Source organism: Mustela erminea, chromosome 6, assembly GCF_009829155.1.
Source record: "Mustela erminea isolate mMusErm1 chromosome 6, mMusErm1.Pri, whole genome shotgun sequence".
Classification (NCBI taxonomy): Eukaryota; Metazoa; Chordata; class Mammalia; order Carnivora; family Mustelidae; genus Mustela; species Mustela erminea.
Window position 1 is genome coordinate 72,348,057 of NC_045619.1, and position 22,016 is coordinate 72,370,072.

General features: G+C 40.4%; 1 pseudogene; it reads left to right on the forward strand.

The window, feature by feature from the left end:
- The first annotated feature begins 240 nt into the window (after nucleotides 1–240).
- Nucleotides 241–19,914, forward strand: LOC116593521 (annotated as a pseudogene).
- The last annotated feature ends 2,102 nt before the right edge of the window (nucleotides 19,915–22,016 follow it).

The following is a 22,016-nucleotide window of genomic DNA, read 5'->3' on the forward strand; positions in this document are numbered from 1 at the left end:
AAATTGGTATGTATACATCATGTGAAACTCTCAGTTTTTCTAGGGTTTCCATCACACCCAGAATAATAAGCAAATTCCTCATAGTGATTCTCAGACCCTCTTTGAAGGATCTGTTTTCCTGCTTTCTTTCTGACTTTACTCCCTGTGCTTTCCCATCACTCACTGTGTCCTTGCCCCCCCACCCCCAGGACTCTTTGTTATTTCTCAAAACCAGGCAAGTGTCACTCCACTCCCATTAGGATGGCTGCTATTAAGAAAGGAGAGGATAATGAGTGCTGGTGAGGAAGTGAAGAAAATGGGATGCTTGTGCATTGATGGTGGGAATGTAAAATGGGCAGCCACTGTTGAAAAACAGTAAGGTAGCTTCTCAAAAAATTACATATATAATTACCATGTGATCCACAATTCCACTTCTGGGTACACATCCCAAGGAATTGAAAACAGAGCCTCAAAAAGATATTTGTATAGCATATTCATAATAGCATCATTCATAACAGTCAATAGTTAAAATAATCAGCATGCCCATCAGTGGAGAAAGAGATAAACTGGATGTGAGATATTCACACCATAGAATATTATTCTGCCTTAAAGAGGAAGGATATTTTGATATCTGCTACAACATGGATGAACCTTAAAGACATTATGCCCAGTGAAATGAGCCTGTCACAAAAAGATGATATTGTATGATTCCACTTAGATAAGTACCTTGATTAGTTAAATTCATAGGGACTCAAAATAGAATGGTGGTTGAAAGGGGCTGTGGAGAGGGAAGAATGGGGAGCTACTGCTCAATAGTACAGAGTTTCAGCTGCAGAAGATGAAAAATTTCTGGAGATGGCTGGTGGTGAAAGTCGCACAACAAAGTGAAGAGGAGTCTGTCTTGGACCACCCATTTTAAAGTCACAACACCCACTGTGAGCACATCCTACAATTTGCTTGCCTTCCTCTTCTCTGTAGCACTGATTACCAATTTAATAACACAATATAGGGCGCCTGGGTGGCTCAGTGGGTTAAGCCGCTGCCTTCGGCTCAGGTCATGATCTCAGGGTCCTGGGATCGAGTCCCGCATCAGGCTCTCTGCTCAGCAGGAGCCTGCTTCCTCCTCTCTCTCTCTCTGCCTACCTCTCTGCCTACTTGTGATCTCTCTCTGTCAAATAAATAAATAAAATCTTTTAAAAAATGGGTTAATAACACAATATATAAACCTGTTACTAATGAGGTTTTTTTGCTCCCTACTGCAAAAATATAAACAACATGAGTGGAGGAGGTTTTCTTTTTCCTTACTTTATCCATAGTACTAAATAAATAGGGAGCAGTTTATTTGTTGAATTAATAAATGCCAGACCATGATTGGACACACTCTTCTAGAGAAGGCTCAAACAAAAAGAGAAAATGGGAAAATTACATATTTCATTTGATTTTGTAAATTCTTTTTTTCCCTTGAATATGAGACTCAGGCCCAGTTTCCATGGTGGCTTTCATTATGTGTACTGTTTCCTATGTTTTCCTGAACTGTTTCCATGAAGGAAGTGCTGGTTACACATGCACCACACTTAGGATGATTTCAAACTCTTGCCCTGAATGCAAAACCTCTGTTCTTATATTCCTGATTGTCCCATACCAGAATCCAGGGCTGCTTGAGTTAGGATCTCAGGAAATATGGGAAATTCTACTATCTAAAAGACTTCATCCTTGCTTGTTTTGGAGCCACTGGTTTGGATGGCTCTGGGGATTCTTGTCTTGAAATTTTAAGGAGGATGAGAGTATTTATAGACTTTGGGAGTAAGAAAGAGTTGTGCTTGGATATAGAGGATTAATGTAATCTTTTTTTTTAATGTTTTAAATTTTTTAAATATTTTTTATTTTTTATAAACTTATAATATATTTTTATCCCCAGGGGTACAGGTCTGTGAATTGCCAGATTTACACACTTCACAGCACTCACCAAAGCACATACCCTCCCCAATGTCCATAACCCCCCCAACCAGCCCTCAGTTTGTTTTGTGATATTAAGAGTCACTTATGATTTGTCTCCCTCCCAATCCCATCTTGTTCCATTTATTCTTCTCCTACCCCCTTAAGCCCCCACATTGCATCACCAATTCCTCATATCAGGGAGATCATATGATAGTTGTCTTTCTCCGCTTGACTTATTTCGCTAAACATGATACGCTCTAGTTCCATCCATGTTGTCACAAATGGCAAGATTTTATTTCTTTTGATGGCTGCATAGTGTTCCATGTGTATATATACCACATCTTCTTTATCCATTCATCTGTTGATGGACATCTAGGTTCTTTCTATAGTTTGGCTATTGTGGACATTGCTGCTATAAACATTCGGATGCACTTGCCCCTTTGGATCACTACATTTGTATCTTGAGGGCAAATACCCAGTAGAGCAATTGCTGGGTCATAGGGCAGTTCTATTTTCAACATTTTGAGGAACCTCCATGCTGTTTTCCAGAGTGGTTGCACCAGCTTGCATTCCCACCAACAGTGTAGGAGGGTTCCCCTTTCTCCGCATCCTTGCCAGCATCTGTCATTTCCTGACTTGTTAATTTTAGCCATTCTGACTGGTGTGAGGTGATATCTCATTGTGGCTTTGATTTGTATTTCCCTGATGCCCAGTGATATGGAGCACTTTTTCATGTGTCTGTTGGCCATCTGGATCTCTTCTTTGCAGAAATGTCTGTTCATGTCCTCTGCCCATTTCTTGATTGGATTATTTGTTCTTTGGGTGTTGACTTTACTAAGCTCTTTATAGATTTTGGACACTAGTCCTTTATCTGATATGTCATTTGCAAATATCTTCTCCCATCCTGTCAGTTGTCTTTTGGTTTTGTTAACTGTTTCCTTTGCTGTGCAAAAGTTTTTGATCTTGATGAAGTACCAATACTTCATTTTTGCCCTTGCTTCCCTTGCCTTTGGCGATGTTCCTAGGAAGATGTTGCTGCAGCTAAGGTCAAAGAGGTTGTTGCCTGTGTTCTCCTCAAGGATTTTGATGGATTCTTTTCTCACATTGAGGTTCTTCATCCATTTTGAGTCTATTTTTGTGTGTGGTGTAAGGAAATGGTCCAATTTCATTCTTCTGCATGTGGCTGTCCAATTTTCCCACCACCATTTGTTAAAGAGACTGTCATTTTGCCATCGGATGTTCTTTCCTGCTTTGTCAAAGATTAGTTGACCATAGAGTTGAGGGTCTATTTCTGGGCTTTCTATTTTGTTCCATTGATCTGTGTGTCTGCTTTTGTGCCAGTACCATACTGTCTTGATGATGACAGCTTTGACATAAAGATTGACGTCTGGAATTGTGATGTTACCAACTTCGGCTTTCTTTTTTAATATTCCTTTGGCTATTCGAGGTCTTTTCTGATTCCCTATAAATTTTAGGACACTTTGTTCCATTTCTTTGAAAATAATGGACGGGATTTTGATAGGGATTCTAATAAATGTGTACATCGCTTTAGGTAGCATATACATTTTCATGATATTTGTTCTTCCAATCCAGGAGCATGGAACATTTTTCCACTTCTTTGTGTCTTCCTCAATTTCTTTCATTAGTACTTTAAAGTTTTCTGAGTATAGATTCTGTTCCTCTTTGGTTAGGTTTATTCCTAGGTATCTTATGATTTTGGGTGCAATTGTAAATGGGATGGACTCCTTAATTTCTCTTTCTTCTGTCTTGTTGTTCGTGTAGAGAAATGCAACTGATTTCTGTGCATTGATTTTATATCCTGATGCTTTACTGAATTCCTGTACAAGTTCTAGCAGTTTTGGAGTGGAGTCTTTTGGGTTTTCCACATATAGTATCATATCATCTGCAAAGAGTGATAGTTTGACTTCTTCTTTGCTGATTTGGATGCCTTTATTTTCTTTTTTTTGTCTGATTGCTGAGGCTAGGACTTCTAGTACTGTGTTGAATAGCAGAGGTGATAATGGACATCCCTGCCGTGTTCCTGACCTTAGCGGAAAAGCTTTCAGTTTTTCTCCATTGAGAATGGTATTTGCGGTGGGTTTTTCATAGATGGCTTTGATGTTATTGAGGTATGTGCCCTCTATCCCTACACTTTGAAGAGTTTTGATCAGGACGGGATGCTATACTTTGTCAAATGCTTTTTCAGCATCTATTGAGAATATCATATGGTTCTTGTTCTTTCTTTTATTGATGTGTTGTATCACATTGATTGATTTGTGGATGTTGAACCAACCTTGCAGCCCTGGAAAAATCCCACTTGGTCGTGGTGAATAATCATTTTAATATACTGTTGAATCCTATTGGCTAGTATTTTGGTGAGAATTTTCACATCTGTGTTCATCAAAGATATTGGTCTATAGCTCTCTTTTTTGATGGGATCCTTGTCTGGTTTTGGGATCAAGGTGATGCTGGCCTCATAAAATGAGTTTGGAAGTTTTCCTTCCATTTCTATTTTTTGGAACAGTTTCAGGAGAATACGAATTAGTTCATCTTTAAATGTTTCATAGAATTCCCCTGGGAAGCCGTCTGGACCTGGGCTTTTGTTTGTTTGGAGATTTTTAATGACTGTTTCAATCTCCTTACTGCTTATGGGTCTGTTCAGGCTTTCTATTTCTTCCTGGTTCAGTCGTGGTAGTTTATATGTCTCTAGGAATGCATCCAGTTCTTCAAGATTGTCAAATTTGTTGGCGTAGAGTTGCTCATAGTATGTTCTTATAATAGTTTGTATTTCTTTGGTGTTAGTTGTGATCTCTCCTCTTTCATTCATGATTTTATTTATTTGGGCCCTTTCTCATTTCTTTTTGATAAGTCTGGCCAGGGGTTTATCAATTTTATTAATTCTTTCAAAGAACCAGCTCCTAGGTTTGTTGATTTGTTCTATTGGTTTTTTTTTGTTTGTTTGTTTCTATTTCATTGATTTCTGCTCTGATCTTTATGATTTCTCTTTTCCTGCTGGGTTTAGGGTTTCTTTCTTGTTCTTTCTTCCAGCTCCTTTAGGTGCAGGGTTAGGTTGTATACCTGAGACATTTCTTGTTTCTTGAGAAAGGCTTGTACTGCTATATATTTTCCTCTCAGGACTGTCTTTGTTGTGTCCCACTGATTTTGAACCGTTGTGTTTTCATTATCATTCTTTTCCATGATTTTTTTCAATTCTACTTTAATTTCCTGGTTGACCCATTTATTCTTTAGAAGGATGCTGTTTAGTCTCCATGTATTTGAGTTCTTTCCAAACTTCCTCTTGTGATTGAGTTCTAGCTTCAGAGCATTGTGGTCTGAAAATATTCAGGGAATGATCCCAATCTTTTGAAACTGGTTGAGTCCTGATTTAGGACCGAGGATGTGATCTATTTTGGAGAATGTTCCATGTGCACTAGAGAAGAATGTGTATTCTGTTCCTTTGGGATGGAATGTTCTGAATATATCTGTGATGTCCATCTGGTCCTGTGTGTCATTTAAGGCCTTTATTTCCTTGTAGATCTTTTGCTTGGATGATCTGTCCATTTCAGTGAGGGGAGTCTTAAAGTCCCCTACTATTGTTGTATTATTGTCGATGTGTTTCTTTGATTTTGTTATTAATTGGTTTATATAATTGGCTGTTCCAATTTTAGGGGCATAGATATTTAAAATTGTTAGATCTTCTTGTGGCACAGACCCTTTGAGTATGAAATAGTGTCCTTCCTCATCTCTTATTATAATCTTTGGCTAAAAATCTAATTGACCTGATATAAGGATTGCCACCTAGGCTTTCTTCGGATGTCCATTATCATGGTAAATTCTTTTCCAGCCCCTCACTTTAAATCTGGAAGTGTCTTTGGTTCTAAAATGAGTTTCTTGTAGACAGTATATTGATGGGTTTTGTTTTTTTATCCATTCTGATACCCTGTGTCTTTTGATTGGGGCATTTAGCCCATTAACATTCAGGGTAACTATTGATTGATCTGAATTTACTTCCATTGTATTGCCTGTAAGGTGACTGTTACTGTATATTGTCTCTGTTCCTTTCTGCTCTACCACTTGTAGGCTCTCTCTTTGCTTAGAGGACCCCTTTTAATATTTCCTGTAGAGCTGGTTTGGTGTTTGCAAATTCTTTCAGTTTTTGTTTGTCTTGGAAGCTTTTTATCTCTCCTTCTATTTTCAATGATAGCCTAGCTGGATATAGTATTCTTGGCTGCATGTTTCTCATTTAGTGCTCTGAATATATCATGCCAGCTCTTTCTGGCCTGCCAGGTCTCTGTGGATAAGTCTGCTGCCAATCTAGTATTTTTACCATTGTATGTTACAGACTTCTTTCCCAGGCTGCTTTCAGGACTTGTAAATTTGTCACTAAGATTTGTAAATTTTACTATTAGGTGACGCAGTGTGGGCCTATTCTTACTGATTTTGAGGGGCGTTCTTTGAACCTCCTGAATTTTGATGCTTGTTCCCTTTGCCATATTGGGGAAATTCTCCCCAATAATTCTCTCCAGTATACCTTCTGCTCCCCTCTCTCTTTCTTCTTCTTCTGGAATCCCAATTATTCTAATGTTGTTTCGTCTTATGGTGTCACTTATCTCTCAAATTCTCTCCTCGTGGTCCAGTAGCTGTTTGTCTCTCTTTTGCTCAGCTTCTTTATTCTCTGTCATTTGGTCTTCTATATCGCTAATTCTTTCTTCTGCCTCATTTATCCTAGCAGTGAGAGCCTCCATTTTTGATTGCACCTCACTAATAGCTTTTTTGATTTCAACTTGGTTAGATTTTAATTCTTTTATTTCTCCAGAAAGGGCTTTTATATCTCCCGAGAGGGTTTCTCTAATATCTTCCATGCCTTTTTCGAGCCCGGCTAGAACCTTGAGAATTGTCATTCTAAACTCTAGATCTGACATATTACCAATGTCTGTATTGATTATTTCCCTAGCCTTCGGTATTGCCTCTTGTTCTTTTTTGTTGTTGTTGTGAGTTTTTCTGCCTTGTCACTTTGTCCAGATAAGAGTTATGAAGGAGCAAGTAAAATACTAAAAGGGTGGCAACAACCCCAGGAAAATATGCTTTAACCAAATCAGAAGAGATCCCAAATCGTGAGGGGGGAGAAAGGGGATAAAAAGAGGTTCAGAAAAAAAGAAAGGCAAAAAAAGAAAAGAAAAAGAAAAAAAGAATTAAAAAAAAAGAAAACGAATCAAGAAAAGTATAAAAAAGAAAAAATATATTTGATGAACTAGTTTAAAAAAAAGTTAAAAAAGAAAAGGGTAAAAGTTAAAAAAATTTTAGCAGAAGAAGAGAAAAAAAATGAAAAAGAAAAAAAAATTGAATTAAATGCAAGACTACAGAATCATAGGGAGAAAGCCATGAGTTCCGTGCTTTGCTTTCTCCTCCTCTGGAATTCTGCCGCTCTCCTTGGTATTGAAACTGCACTCCTAGGTAGGTGAACTTGGTCTTGGCTGGATTTCTTGTTGATCTTCTGGGGGAGGGGCCTGTTGTAGTGATTCTCAAGTGTCTTTGCCCCAGGCGGTATTGCACCACCCTTACCAGGGGCCGGGCTGAGTACTCCCGCTCTGGTTTGCTTTCAGGAGCTTTTTGTTCCCTGAGCATTTTCCGTAGAGTTCTGGAGGACAGGAATACAAATGGCAGCCTCCTGGTCTCCAGCCTGGAGGAGCCAAGCGCCCGGGGCCCCACTCCTCAGTGTGCCCTTAGGGAATACAAATGGCAGCCTCCTGGTCTCTGGCCCAGAGAAGCCGAGAGCCCAGGGCCCCACTCCTCAGCGCACCCTCAGAGAACAGCGCCCAGCAACTCACATCCCCCTGACCCCCGGCCCCGCGCTCCGAGCTCACTGAGCCTGCGACCGGCTCAAGGTAACCCTGAGCTGTGATCTCACTGTCGGCTCTGTCTCTGTAGCCGGCTTCCCTGTTCTAATATCTGTAAGCTCTGCGACACTCAGACACCTCCGGTCGCTCTGTGACCCTGCGGGACCTGAGGCCACGCTGACCCCGCGTGGGCTTCACCCCGGTTTAGCCTCTGGAGCGATGTCCCTTAGCGGAACAGACTTTTAAAAGTCCCGATTTTGTGCTCCATTGCTCCGCCACTTGGCGGGAGCCGGCCCCTCCCCCCGGGGTCTATCTTCCCGTCGCTTTGGATTCACTTCTCCGCCAGTCCTACCTTTCAGAAAGTGGTTGTTTTTCTGTTTCTAGAATTGCTGTTCTTCTCTTCGATCTGCTGATGGATTTTTAGGTGTTTGCAATCTTTAGATAAGCTATCTAGCTGATATCCTGCTAGCTGAAGTAGTCTCAGCCTGCTACTTCTCCGCCATCTTGACTCCTCCGGGAATCGAGGATTAATGTAATCTTAATGTAATCTCTGGAGATGGTGCATTTATAGTCTATGTCTCTGGAACGTTGAGAACTTGAAAACACTTATTTAATGGCATCATTAGCCTTCCTCTCAAGTCTTCATTAAGCTTCTTTTAAAGTAATTGATACCAATACTATCTTTGAAGCTATTCAGTAGAGGCCCCAGGCGAACATCCTGATTGGCTGGAGTATTAACTCCCTACCATAGAAACCAGTGGAAGTTACTGCCTTGGAAAAATGTTTTGAAAACGAAAGGTCCAGAGTGAGCTCAGTACCATTCTTAGAGACAGAGGAGGGAACATAATGACCTTCAAGACTAAGGAGAGTGGGTGGGCCTGGCTGGGAAAGCAAGACAGCCTGCTCTTCAGGGAGTAGATTGTTGGACTTGACAGGAGTTCTTCCAGGAAACATGGGATGGAACTTTGATTTTGCAGTTGGAAGGAGCTCAGAGACTGAGGTAAACACAAGGTGGAGGTAGGAGGTAAGGGGGAACCAAGGTCATTATGGAATCTATACTAACTGCTTCTTGTTCCCTGGCCCCTGTCTGTGTTTCTTTAAGCCCCTCCCCTGAGCAAGCACCTGTTTTTGGAGAGACCATTTCCTATGAAACTGAGATTCACAGACCCAGGTTCCTTATTAAGAAATGTTCTCATTACACTCCTGAAATACATGATGGTGCATGTTCTAGTTTCCCATTTACACCTTTCTTTGGCCCTTTTTCTCTTTCCAAGAACAAAACAAAACAAAACGGCAACACTTCTTCAAGAAATCTCAAGTTATAGTAGTTATTCAATACATCTATCTATTCATTTTCTTTGTTCTAAATGCCTCTTTTGTTTGCTTGTTACAATTATGAGCAGATCCTTGTCCTGTGTAGGGAGGGTTGGAGGTGGGAGTGTGGAAGGAGGAGGTAAATAAATCCTGGCCCTGCCCCCTGGAATCTCTTAGACTATAAAGGAATTTAAGGAACACACTCAGGTCACCAGTTGACAGATGGGGAAAATTAGCTTCAGCTGGCCATCAGGATGGACAGTAATCGATAGTGGGAAGGGGAGTAAGGCTAGAGATGGGGATCAGTCAGGGTGGCTTAGGAAAGGCTTCCTAGATGCAGGAAAGGTTGTAGAATAGGACTAAGAGAGGCTGCAGGGTCAAGATTGGGCAGAAAGGAGTGAGTAGGGCATCCCTAGCAGGGCAGGTCACTTACTCTGGCCACTCGCTCATCCCAGGAAGGGTAAGTCAGGATGTGAGGAGCTGAGTCAGGAAGGAAGTGATGTATCTGCAGGTAGGGGGAGAATTAGGGTAGGGCTCTGGCAGCTGGGTCAGAGAGCCTGGACTGAATATAAACCATTGGAATAACTGTAGCTTATTGCATGAGAATGGGGATATCTGAACATGGCATTTGAAGATAATGTTTCTCTGTGTTGTTAGAAACTGGATTTGTGGTAGGCTCTCTCAGGCTTTCCAAACATGGGTATCCTTTCTCTTCTGTACAGTTGGTTGTTCATTTTTTTGTTCTGCCTGCACCTGTTGGAGTCATAAAAAAATGATTATTTTATTCCCAGATGTTTTGTTCTTTGGGTTACTTCTCTGGAATCTTGATACTTTGTCTGTAGGCCCACTTTCCCTCGTCTTCAGAAAAAGTGGAAGGAGCACAAAGACCACCCTGCACAGCGCAGTTGAAGGAAATATAAACTATCAAGCATTACCCTCCTCTTACCCTGCCATGCAGATGGTCCTCCTCTAGGATTCCTGCTCAGTGTCCATGGATGCACTTCAGAAGAGTGTATGGCATTTTTTTTTTTTTGAAGTGACCCAACTCAGAGGGGTCTGTGATTCACAAATCTTGAAAACCACTGTTGCGTCTTTGTTGAGTGGTAGGTGGCTGCTGATGGTTCCCAGAGATGAAAACATGGCAGAAGCATTCTTAGTGCCAACTACAAGGGCATCCAAAGACAGCCAAAGGGGCTGGAAGAAGAGAGAAATTGGGTTCAGCGGGAACTAGTAGCAGGCGTGCCCCATCCTTCCTGTTCTTCACCCTCCTTCTAGCAGGTATTCCTTCTTTGTAGTCTCCATATCCTAGCAATTACAGGATTCCACTTCCATTTTCAATTTCAATCAACTGAATGTCTGTCATTTACTAGGTTCTGTACCAGGTGCTCTAACAACATTGTCTCCTGCAGTCTTCTGTTGAACCTGCAGTGCACAGAATGGAGTCAGTCCCTCCCTCAGTCATGGCATGTTTGCACCATCGCTTCCTGTCAGGCCCCCTTTCTTTCTTTATCTTAATTTTTATTTTATTTTTTTATTATGCCCAGGTAGCCCCTTTTCAAGGCCTTTTATTGTCCTGTTTAATCCTTATCTCTATTTGCATTTCCTCTCCTCACTAGAGGTCCTTTGTTTAGTTATTTAACAAATGCTGTTCCAGTCCACGTTTTATGTTTGTTTCAGATACATTCACCCATTCAACCACTACAGTGTCCAACTGTGTATGTATTCTGAATTCCACTAAGATTGTGCTTCAGATGGTGCCTCGGTGACAGTGCCACCAGCAGCGTGTATTAGTTTGTATCTTCTTACGGAATTCTCATTTTGATCCAGTGAGGGAGATGCTGGGCATGGAGCCCACTTAAAAAAAAAATCTAAAACAAAAACAGAATGTTTGGAGGCATTTGGTACTTTTTCTGGAGGGGAAGCTGGATTAACTTTTCTATGGTGTTTTTTGGTATCAGTTTCTGTGATACTTGGACTGCAACAAGTTACATGCAGCCTCTGTTTCTCAGTTCATTGGTTGAACACCACTGTTTGGTAATTATTTATTGTTTCCATAGGCATTCTGGAAGGATAGCACATACCAGAAGAATCTTGGAACACTGAAAAAAGAAAATAAAAATAATATAAAGATAAAAAAATAACCTATTAATTTTAAAAAATGAAAAGAAGAAGAAATATGAAACAGCAACTCTGAAGCCTGAGCAAAGGACCCAGACAGTCCCCACCCAACTTGGCTTAACTCAGCCTCACTTAACAAAATCCAGCACCCTTGGCTCCCTGTGCTTGCTACAGCTCACTGATCCTTAGAATCTTTTTTTAAAATTTTTAATTTAAAAATTTTAAATAAACATATAATGGATTTTTATTCCCAGGTTACAGGTCTGTGAATCGCCAGGTTCACACATTTCACAGCACTCACCATAGCACATGCCCTCCCCAATGTCCACCACCCTACCCCCCTTTCCCGACCCCCCTCCCCCCAGCAACCCTCAGTTTGTTTTGTGAGATTAAGAGTCACTTATGGTTTGTCTCCCTCCCAATCCCATCTTGTTCCATTTATTCTTCTCCTAGCCCCTTAAGCCCCCACGTTGTATCACCAGTTCCTCATATCAGGGAGATCATATGATAGTTGTCTTTCTCCGCTTGATTTATTTCACTAAGCATGATACCCTCTAGTTCTATCCACATCATCGCAAATGGCAAGATTTCATTTCTTTTGATGACTCCATAGTATTCCATTGTGTATATATACCACATGTTCTTTATCCATTCATCTGTTGATGGACATCTAGGTTCTTTCCATAGTTTGGCTATTGTAGATTGTTGCTATAAACATTCGAGTGCACGTGCCCCTTCGGATCACTACGTTTGTATCTTTAGGGTGAATACCCAGTAGTGCAATGGCTGGGTCATAGGGTAGTTATATTTTCAACTTTTTGAGGAACCTCCATACTGTTTTCCAGAGTGACTGCCCCACCTTGCATTCCCACCAACAGTGTAGGAGGGTTCCCCTTTCTCCACATCCTCGCCAGCATCTGTCTTTTCCTGACTTGTTAATTTTAGCAATTCTGACTGGTGTGAGGTGGTATCTCATTGTGGTTTTGATTTGTATTTCCCTGATACCGAGTGATGTGGAGCACTTTTTCATGTGTATGTTGGCCATCTGGATGTCTTCTTTGCAGAAATGTCTGCTCATGTCCTCTGCCCATTTCTTGATTGGATTATTTGTTTTTTGGGTGTTGAGTTTGCTAAGTTCTTTATAGATTATGGACACGTACCCCTTTACCTGATATATTGTTTGCAAATATCTTCTCCCATTCTGTCAATTGTCTTTTGGTTTTGTTAACTGTTTCCTTTGCTGTGCAAAAGCTTTTGATAGAGATGAACTCCTGATAGTTCATTTTTTCTCTTGCTTTCCTTGCCTTTGACGATGTTCCTATGAAGAAGTTGCTGTGGCTGAGGTAGAAGAGGTTGTTGTCTGTGTTCTCCTCAAGGATTTTGACGGATTCCTTTCTCACATTGAGGTCCTTCATCCATTTTAATGTGTGGTGTAAGGAAATGGTCGGATTTCCTTTTTCTGCATGTGGCTGTCCAATTTTCCCAACACCATTTGTTGAAAAGGTTATCTTTTTCCATTGGACATTCTTTCCTGCTTTGTCAAAGATTAGTTGACCATAGTGTTGAGAATCTATTTCTGGGCTCTCTATTCTGTTCCATTGATCTATGTGTCTGTTTTTGTGCCAGTACCATACTGTATTGATGATGACAGCTTTGTAATAGAGCTTGAAGTCTGTGATTGTGATGCCACCAACTTTGGCTTTCTTTTACAATATTCCTCTGGCTATTCGAGGTCTTTTCTGATTCCACATAAATTTTAGCATTGTTTGTTCCATTTCTTTGAAAAAAAATGGGTGTGATTTTGATAGGGATTGCATTAAATGTGTGGATTGCTTTAGGTAGAAGAGACATTTTCACAATATTTTTTTTCCAATCCATGAGCATGGAACATTTTTCCATTTCTTTGTGTCTTCCTCAATTTCTTTCATGAGTACTTTATAGTTTTCTGAGTATAGATTCTTAGCCTCTTTGTTTAGGTTTATTCCTAGGTATCTTATAGTTTTGGGTGCAATTGTAAATGGGATTGACTCCTTAATTTTTCTTTCTTCTGTCTTGTTGGTGTAGAGAAATGCAACCGATTTCTGTGCATTGATTTTACATCCTGACAGTTTACTAAATTCCTGTACACGTTCTAGCAGTTTTGGAGTGGAGTCTTTTGGGTTTTCCACATATAGTATCATATCATCTGCAAAAAGTGATAGTTTGACTTCTTCTTTGCCGATTTGGATGCCTTTAACTTCTTTTTGTTGTCTGATTCCTGAGGCTAGGACTTCTAGTACTGTGTTGAATAGCAGAGGTGATAATGGACATCCCTGCCATGTTCCTGACCTTAGCGGAAAAGCTTTCAGTTTTTCTCCATTGAGAATGGTATTTGCGGTGGGTTTTTCATAGATGGCTTTGATGTTATTGAGGTATGTGCCCTCTATCCCTACACTTTGAAGAGTTTTGATCAGGACGGGATGCTGTACCTTGTCAAATGCTTTTTCAGCATCTATTGAGAGTATCATATGGTTCTTGTTCTTTCTTTTATTGATGTGTTGTATCACATTGATTGATTTGTGGATGTTGAACCAACCTTGCAGCCCTGGAATAAATCCCACTTGGTCATGGTGAATAATCATTTTAATGTACTGTTCGAGCCTATTGGCTAGTATTTTGGTGAGAATTTTCACATCTGTGTTCATCAAGGGTATTGGTCTGTAATTCTCTCTCTCTCTTTTTTTTTATGGGATCCTTGTCTGTTTGGGGGATCAAGGTGATGCTGGCCTCATAAAATGAGTTTGGAAGTATTCCTTCCATTTCTATTTTGGAACACTTTCAGGAGAATAGGAATTAATTCTTCTTTAAATGTTTGGTAAAACTCCCCTGGGAAGCTGTCTGGCCCTGGGCTTTTGTTTGTTTGGAGATTTTTTGATGACTGTTTCAATCTCCTTACTGGTTATGGGTCTGTTCAGGTTTTCTATTTCTTTCTGGTTCAGTCGTGGTAGTTTATATGTCTCTAGGAATGCATCCATTTCTTCCAGATTGTCAAATTCTTTGGTGTAGAGTTGCTCATAATATGTTCTTATAATTGTTTGTGTTGGTTGTGATCTCTCTTCTTTCATTCATAGCTTTATTTATTTGGGTCCTTTCTCTTTTCTTTTTGATAAGTCTAGCCAAGGGTTTATTAATCTTATTAATTCTTTCAAAGAACCAGCTCCTAGTTTCATTGATTTGTTCTATTGTTTTTTTTTGTTTCTATTTCATTTATTTCTGCTCTGATCTTTATGATTTCTCTTCTCCTGCTGGGCTTAGGGTTTCTTTCTTGTTCTTTCTCCAGCTCCTTTAGGTGTAGGGTTAGGTTATGAATTTGAGACCTTTCTTGTTTCTTGAGAAAGGCTTGTACTGCTATATATTTTTCTCTCAGGACTGCCTTTGCTGTATCCCACAGATTTTGAACCATTGTGTTTTCATTATCATTCTTTTCCATGATTTTTTTCAATTCTACTTTAATTTCCTGGTTGACCCATTCATTCTTTAGAAGGATACTGTTTAGTCTCCATGTGTTTGGGTTCTTTCCAAATTTTCTCTTGTGATTGAGTTCTAGCTTCAGAGCATTGTGGTCTGAAAATATGCAGGGAATGATCCCAATCTTTTGATACCTGTTGAGACCTGATTTAGGACCGAGGATGTGATCTATTCTGGAGAATGTTCCGTGTGCACTAGAGGAATGTGTTTTCTGTTGCTTTGGGATGAAATATTCTGAATATATCTGTGATGTCCATCTGGTCCAGAGTGTCATTTAAGGCCTTTATTTCCTTGTAGATCTTTTGCTTGGATGATCTGTCCATTTCAGTGGGGGGAGTGTTAAAGTCCCCTACTATTATTGTATTACTGTCAATGTGTTTCTTTGATTTTGTTATTAATCGGTTTATATAGTTGGCTGCTCTCACATTAGGGGCATAGATATTTAAAATTGTTAGATCTTCTTGTGGCACAGAGCCTTTGAGTATGATATAGTGTCCTTCCTCATCTCTTATTATAGTCTTTGCCTTAAAATCTAATTGATCTAAAGATTGCCACCCCAGCTTTCTTCTGATGTCCATTAACATGGTAAATTGCACCCCCTCACTTTATATCTGGAGGTGTCTTTAGGTCTAAAATGAGTTTCTTGTAGGCAACATATAGATGCGTTTTGTTTTTTTATCCGTTCTGATACCCTGTGTCTTTTGATTGGGGCATTTAGCCCATTAACATTCAGGATAACTATTGATTGATATGAATTTACTTCCATTGTATTGCCTGTAAGGTGACTGTTACTGAATATTTTCTCTGTTCCTATCTGATCTACTACTTTTAGGCTCTCTCTTTGCTTAGAGGACCCCTTTCAATATTTCCTGTAGAGCTGGTTTGCTGTTTGCAAATTCTTTCAGTTTTTGTTTGTCCTGGGAGCTTTTTATCTCTCCATTTTCAATGATAGCCTAGCTGGATATAGTATTCTTGGCTGCATGTTTTTCTTGTTTAGTACTCTGAATATATCATGCCAGTTCTTTTTGGCCTGCCAGGTCTCTGTGGTTAAGTCTGCTGCCAATCTAATATTTTTATCATTGTATGTTACAGACTTCTTGTCCCGGGCTGCTTTCAGGATTTTCTCTTTGTCACTAAGACTTGCAAATTTTACTATTAGATGACGGGGTGTGGACCTATTCTTGTTGATTTTGAGGGGGGTTCTCTGCACCTCCTGGATTTTGATGCTTGTTCCCTTTGCCATATTAGGGAAATTCTCTACAATAATTCTCTCCAATGTACCTTCTGCTCCCCTCTCTCTTCCTTCTGGAATCCCAATTATTCTAATGTTGTTTCGTCTTATGTTGTCACTTATCTCTCGAATTCTCCCCTTGTATTCCAGTAACTGTTTGTCCCTCTTTTGCTCAACATCTTTATTCTCTGTCATTTGGTCTTCTATATCACTAATTCTCTCTTCTGCCTCATTTATCCTAGCAGTAAGAGCCTCCATTTTTATTGCACCTCATTAATGGGTTTTTTGATTTCAACTTGGTTAGATTTTAGTTCTTTTATTTCTCCAAAAGGGGCTTATATATCTCCAGAGAGGGTTTATCTAATATCTTCCATGCCTTTTTTGAGCATGGCTAGAACCTTGAGAATCCTCATTCTGAACTCTAGATCGGACATATTACCAATGTCCGTATTGATTAGGTCCCTAGCGTTCAGTACTGCCACTTGTTCTTTTTTTTGTGGTGGGTTTTTCTGACTTGTCATTTTTTCCACATAAGAGTATATGAAGGAGCAAATAAAATACTAAAAGGGTGGCAAAGACCCCAGGAAAATGTGCTTTAACCAAATCAGAAGAGACCCCAAATCATGGGCATGAAGAAAGGGGATAAAAAGAAGTTCAGAGAAAAGAAAAAAAAATTTAAAAAAAAGAAAACAAACAACGAAAAAATATAAAAAAGAAAAAATATATATATTAGACTGGTGACTAGAACAAAGTCATCCACCTAATTTGGGGAGTATTTTGGTCTCTTAGAAAAAACTACCTCCCAAAATTTTAAAGAATGAAAAACATATATAAGGGTAAACACAATGAAGGGGTGGAATATTCCTATAAAGATGAAAAAAAAATATTTATTTATTTTTTTAAATTTCTAAAAAAGGAGTTGATAAAGTAAGTTGGTTGGGAGAATAAAGAAAAAGAGATTGGAGAGAATTTGCTTGGGCTGGATAATAGAACTAGCCCGGAGCTAGATTTAGGGTGTATTTTGATCTATTAGAAGAAGTTGTACCCCACATTTTTTAGAAGAAAAAACCCTATGTGCATACAAAAAATAAAGTTAAATACAATGAAGGATAAAATATGACTATAATAATGAAGGTTCAAAAAAGATTTTTTTTTATGAAAGGTATTGTTAAGATAAACTAAAAAAACATAAGAAAATGGTAAAAGTAAAAAAAAATTAGCAGAAGAAAAAAATTAAATAAAAAAAATTAAATTAACTGCAAGACTAAAGAATCATGGGGAGAAAGCCATGATTTCCGCGCTTTGCTTTCTCCTCCTCTGGAGTTCCACTGCTCTCCTTGGTAAGTGAACTTTGTCTTGGCTGGATTTCTTGTTGATCTTCCTGGGGAGGGGCCTGTTGTAGTGATTCTCAAGTGTCTTTACCCGAGGCGGAATTGCACCACCCTTACCAGGGGCTAGGCTGTGTAATCCGCTTGGGTTCGCCTCTGGGAGCTTTTGTTCCCTGAACGCTCTCCATAGAGTTCCGGAGGACAGGAATGAAGATGGCAGCCTCCCAATCTCCTGCCCAGAGGAGTGGAGAGCTCAGGGCCCCACTCTTCAATACGCCCTCAGAGAAAAGCACCCAATCCCTCCCATCTCCCTGGCCTCCGGCCGCGCTCTGAGCTCATCCAGCCTGTGACCGGCTCAAGGTATCCCCGAGCTGTGAGCTCACTCCTTGGCTCTGTATCTGTAGCTGGCTTCCCTGTTCTAATACCTGGGAGCTCTGAGACACTCAAACACCCCCGATCCTTCTGTGACCCTGTGGAACCTGGGGCCACGCTGACCCTGCGTAGACTTCATCCCGGTTTAGCCTCTGGAGTGATGTCCCTCAGCGGAGCAGACTTTTAAAAGTACTGATTTTGTGCTCTGTTGCTCCACTGCTTGTCGGGAGCTGGCCCCTACCCCTGCGGTCTATCCTTCCATCACTTTGGATTCACTTCTTTGCCAGTCCTACCTTTCAGTAAGTGGTCGATTTTCTGTTTCTAGAATTGCTGTTCTTCTCTTTGATCTCTCGTTGGATTTGTAGGTGTTTGCAATGGTTTGATACCCTATCTAGCTGATCTCCTGCTACCTGATGTTGTCTCAGCCTGCTACTTCTCCGCCATCTTGACTCCTCCCCCTGATCCTTAGAATCTTCTTCAATTCCAGCTAATGCTGCATCAGGTGCTTCACAGGTTTGGTCAAAGGCTGGTACGCTGACGTCTGCTGGAGAAAAAAAGTGGATGAGATTTAATCTGGCATAAAACTGAGCACTCTGGATTTAGTGGCCCTGGGTGTGGGCCACATAGTGGGTGTTGGTGTGTAATTCCTCACTAATGAGGTGGCCGGTAATCAAGAAGGACCATCCATTGTGATCTGCTTTTTGGTGGCAGGTCTAACATCACTGTTGGCTGGGCTGTGCTTTGTAGAGTTTAGTGCCTGGGTTCCCCATTCTGGCTCGGCATATCTCTACAGGTATGTCACTGTAGGTGAACTCTGGGCTTTCATCACTGGCTAGAATCTCATCCTCTCCTTTGCTGTTGATGGCATTTGTTTTGATCCACACCTGGATCTTAAGTTTTGACATCTTCGTTGGGAACTAGATCTCTGAGACCCAGAAAGAGACCATCTCAAAGTATGTTCCCTAAGTCATTGCAGACAATCTATGCTACTTTTTTGTCATCTTTCTGTTTTTCTTCATGGAACTGCAGTATATGGGTTGGCGTGGCCTCCTCAGACTTACTGAAGTGTTTACATTGGTGAAGCTTATGGTTCTCAGCTTTTTCATCACCTCTGGCTTCACTAAGGGGGACCTGCACAACTGGAAGCTCACAGAAGAGGACTACATACAGGCAAGACTCAATGACACCTCTCACTTGGGCCCCCTGATCTCTGCAGGATTCATGCCTTTTGGCTTCCAGAGGATTCTCCGTGGATCAGCTACCTGTTTCTATGCATTCAGAGTTTTCACCATTATTGTTATCAGAGTCAAAGAATCCCACAATCCCCAGCGTTCCATCCCCATGTGCATTGTGATTTCACTGCTCATCTATTTTTTGTTGTATTTTGGTGTCTCTGCGGCACTTACACTCATGGTTCCTTACTACCAGCTTCGTCCTGGGAGCACCTTTCCTGAGGCATTTCTCCACATTGGCTGGGTCCCTGCCTACTATGTTGTAGTTTTTGCAATTTTCTCTAGTATTTTTGTTGGCATCGATTGGGGCTTTATGTTCCCCATACGTCAGGTGGATACACATGATGGCAAAGGATGGTCTCCTGTTCCCAGTCCTTGCCAGGTTCACTTATGGCACATATGGTCATATCTTGTCCACTCTGATCCTTGGCATTATCACAGCAATTGTGTTATTCTTCTGGACTCACTGATCTTCTGGACCTGAGGTCAGTTGGGACCCTGATATCTTATTCCTTGATAGCATTTGTGTTCTCATCATCAGGTATCAGCCTGAAAAGAGGAAGGAGGAAAATGAAAAAGAGCTGCAGGAGGAGGATGGGGGAAATAAAGCACAGGTGCAGGGGGAGACCGCACCTGCAGCAGGGAAGCTGACTCTACAAGAACTACGTTTTCCAGGCAGCCCCACCCCCACTCCACTCTCTGGCTGGGTTGTCTTTGTTTGCTCCTCACTGCTTGTTCTGCTGCTGACTCTCCTTTGCCTGGTGCTGACCCACTGGCCAGGTCTGCTTTCTGGAGATGCAGGGCCAATCACAGTGGTTGTGCTGCTCCTGGTGGTCATCATTGGGATCACTGGGGTCATCTGGAGACAGCCACAGAGCTCCTCTCCCCTTTCCTTTAAGGTCCCTGCTCTGCCTCTCCTCCCACTCCTGAGCATCTTTGTGAATGTTTGCCTTATGATGCAGATGTCAGCTGGCACCTGGCTGAAATTTGGTGTCTGGATGCTGATTGGGTTTGCTCTCTACTTCTACTCTGGGATCCAGCAAAGTCTGGTAGCTTAATAACCTTGTTTATGGACCCAAGTCTAGACCTTGAACTCAGCAGTTCCAGTATGTATTTGGCTTGACATCATCACATGTGAATGCTGTCTGATCCCCTATACAAGAATGGGGAGTACTCCTGAGCACATGGAAATATGGGCTCCTATGAGATATTGGTACGGGAACACTAATAAAGCTTCATATTTATGGTACAGTGAAGGATGTGTCTTTGCTCTCCCCCCCCTTTTTTTTTTTTTACTTTTTACTCTTCACTTGTGTCTACAGCTGCTTGCTGAGTTTTACAGAATTCATATTAGAAGACCTTGATAAAATGTTTTTCTTTTCGGGGCGCCTGGGTGACTCAGTGGGTTGAGCCTCTGCCTTCGGCTCAGGTCATGGTCTCAGGGTCATGGGATCAAGCCCCACATTGGGCTCTCTGCTCAGCAGGGAGCCTGCTTCCCCCTTTCTGTCTGCCTGCCTCTCTGCCTACTTGTGATCTCTCTCTCAAATAAATAAATAAAATCTTTAAAAGATGATTTTCTCTTCTTTAGTTAGACATTCACTAATGAAGGCAATGCCTTATTGCAGTCAGTAGACCATGACTCTTGCTCTCAGGCTGGTGAGTTTGAGCCCCACATTGAAATATAGAGATTAGTTAAGAAAATATCCAGTAGCAGAATTACTGGATCATATGGTAGTGCTGTTTAATCTTTTTGAGGATCTTCCACACTGTTTTCTATAAGGCCTGCACCAATTGACATTCCCACCAACAGGTGGGAATGAAGATTCCTTTTTCTCCATATTTTTGGCAACACTTGATTTTCTTGTCTTTTTTCTTTCTTTAAATTTTTTAAATTTATTTATTTTCAGAAAAATAGTATTCATTATTTTTTCACCACACCCAGTGCTCATGCAATCTGTGCCCTCTAAAATACCCACAACCTGGTACCCCAACCTCCCACACCCCCGCCACTTCAAACCCCTCAGATTCTTTTTCAGAGTCCATAGTCTCTTATGATTCACCTCCCCTTCCAATTTACCCCAACTTCCTTCTCCTCTCTAACACCCCTTGTCCTCCATGCTATTTGTTATGCTCCACAAATAAGTGAAACCATATGATAATTGACTCTCTCTGCTTGACTTATTTCACTCAGCATAATCTCTTCCAGTCCCATCCATGTTGCTACAAAAGTTTTCTTGTCTTTTTGATTCTAGCCCTCATGACAGGTATGAAGTGACATCTGATTGCATTACTTAGAGGAGTTTAATATATTTAAATTTTTTTATGTTCAGGTAGCCAACATATAGTAATCATTTTTATTTCTCTGATGATGAGTAACACTAAGCATCTTTTCATGTGTCTTTTGACCATCTGTATTCTTTGGAAAAATATCTATTCAGGTCCTCTGTCCATATTTTAATCGTTTTGTTTTTGGTTTTGTTTTTTTTTTTTTGGTATTGGCTTGTAGAAATTATTTATTTTTAGTACTAACCCCTTATTGATATATTATTTGCAAATATCTTCTCCTATTAGTAGGTTGCCTTTTTTGTTATTGATGGTTTCCTTTTCATGAGCTTGAAAAGATATATGCACTTCTATGTTTATTGCAGCATTATTTACAATAGGCAGGATATGGAAGGAACAGAAGTGGGCATAGTAGAAGAATGGATGAAGAGGATGTGGACTATATGTATATCCAATGGACTATTACTCAGCCATAAAGAAGAATGGAATCTTACCATTTGTAACAACATGGATGAACTAGGTGGGTATAATTCTAATTTAAATATGTCAGTCTGAGAAAAACAAATGCCATGTTTTCTGTCTTATGGAGAATTAAAGAAACAAAAAAAAAATCAAAATGGAAAAAGAAAAAAGAGAGACAAATGCAATACCTAAATAAATAAATAAATAGCACAACACCATAGACCCCTAAATAAGGGGAACAACCTCATTGTTACCAAAGGGAGATTGGTAGGGAAATGGGTGATTTAAATAAAGGGAGTTAAGAGTACATTAATCTTGATGAGCCCTGAAAAATGTGTGAAATTGTTGAGTCATTGTATTGTGCACCTCTGACTAATACATCAACACTGCACGTTCATTATATTTATATAAAAAA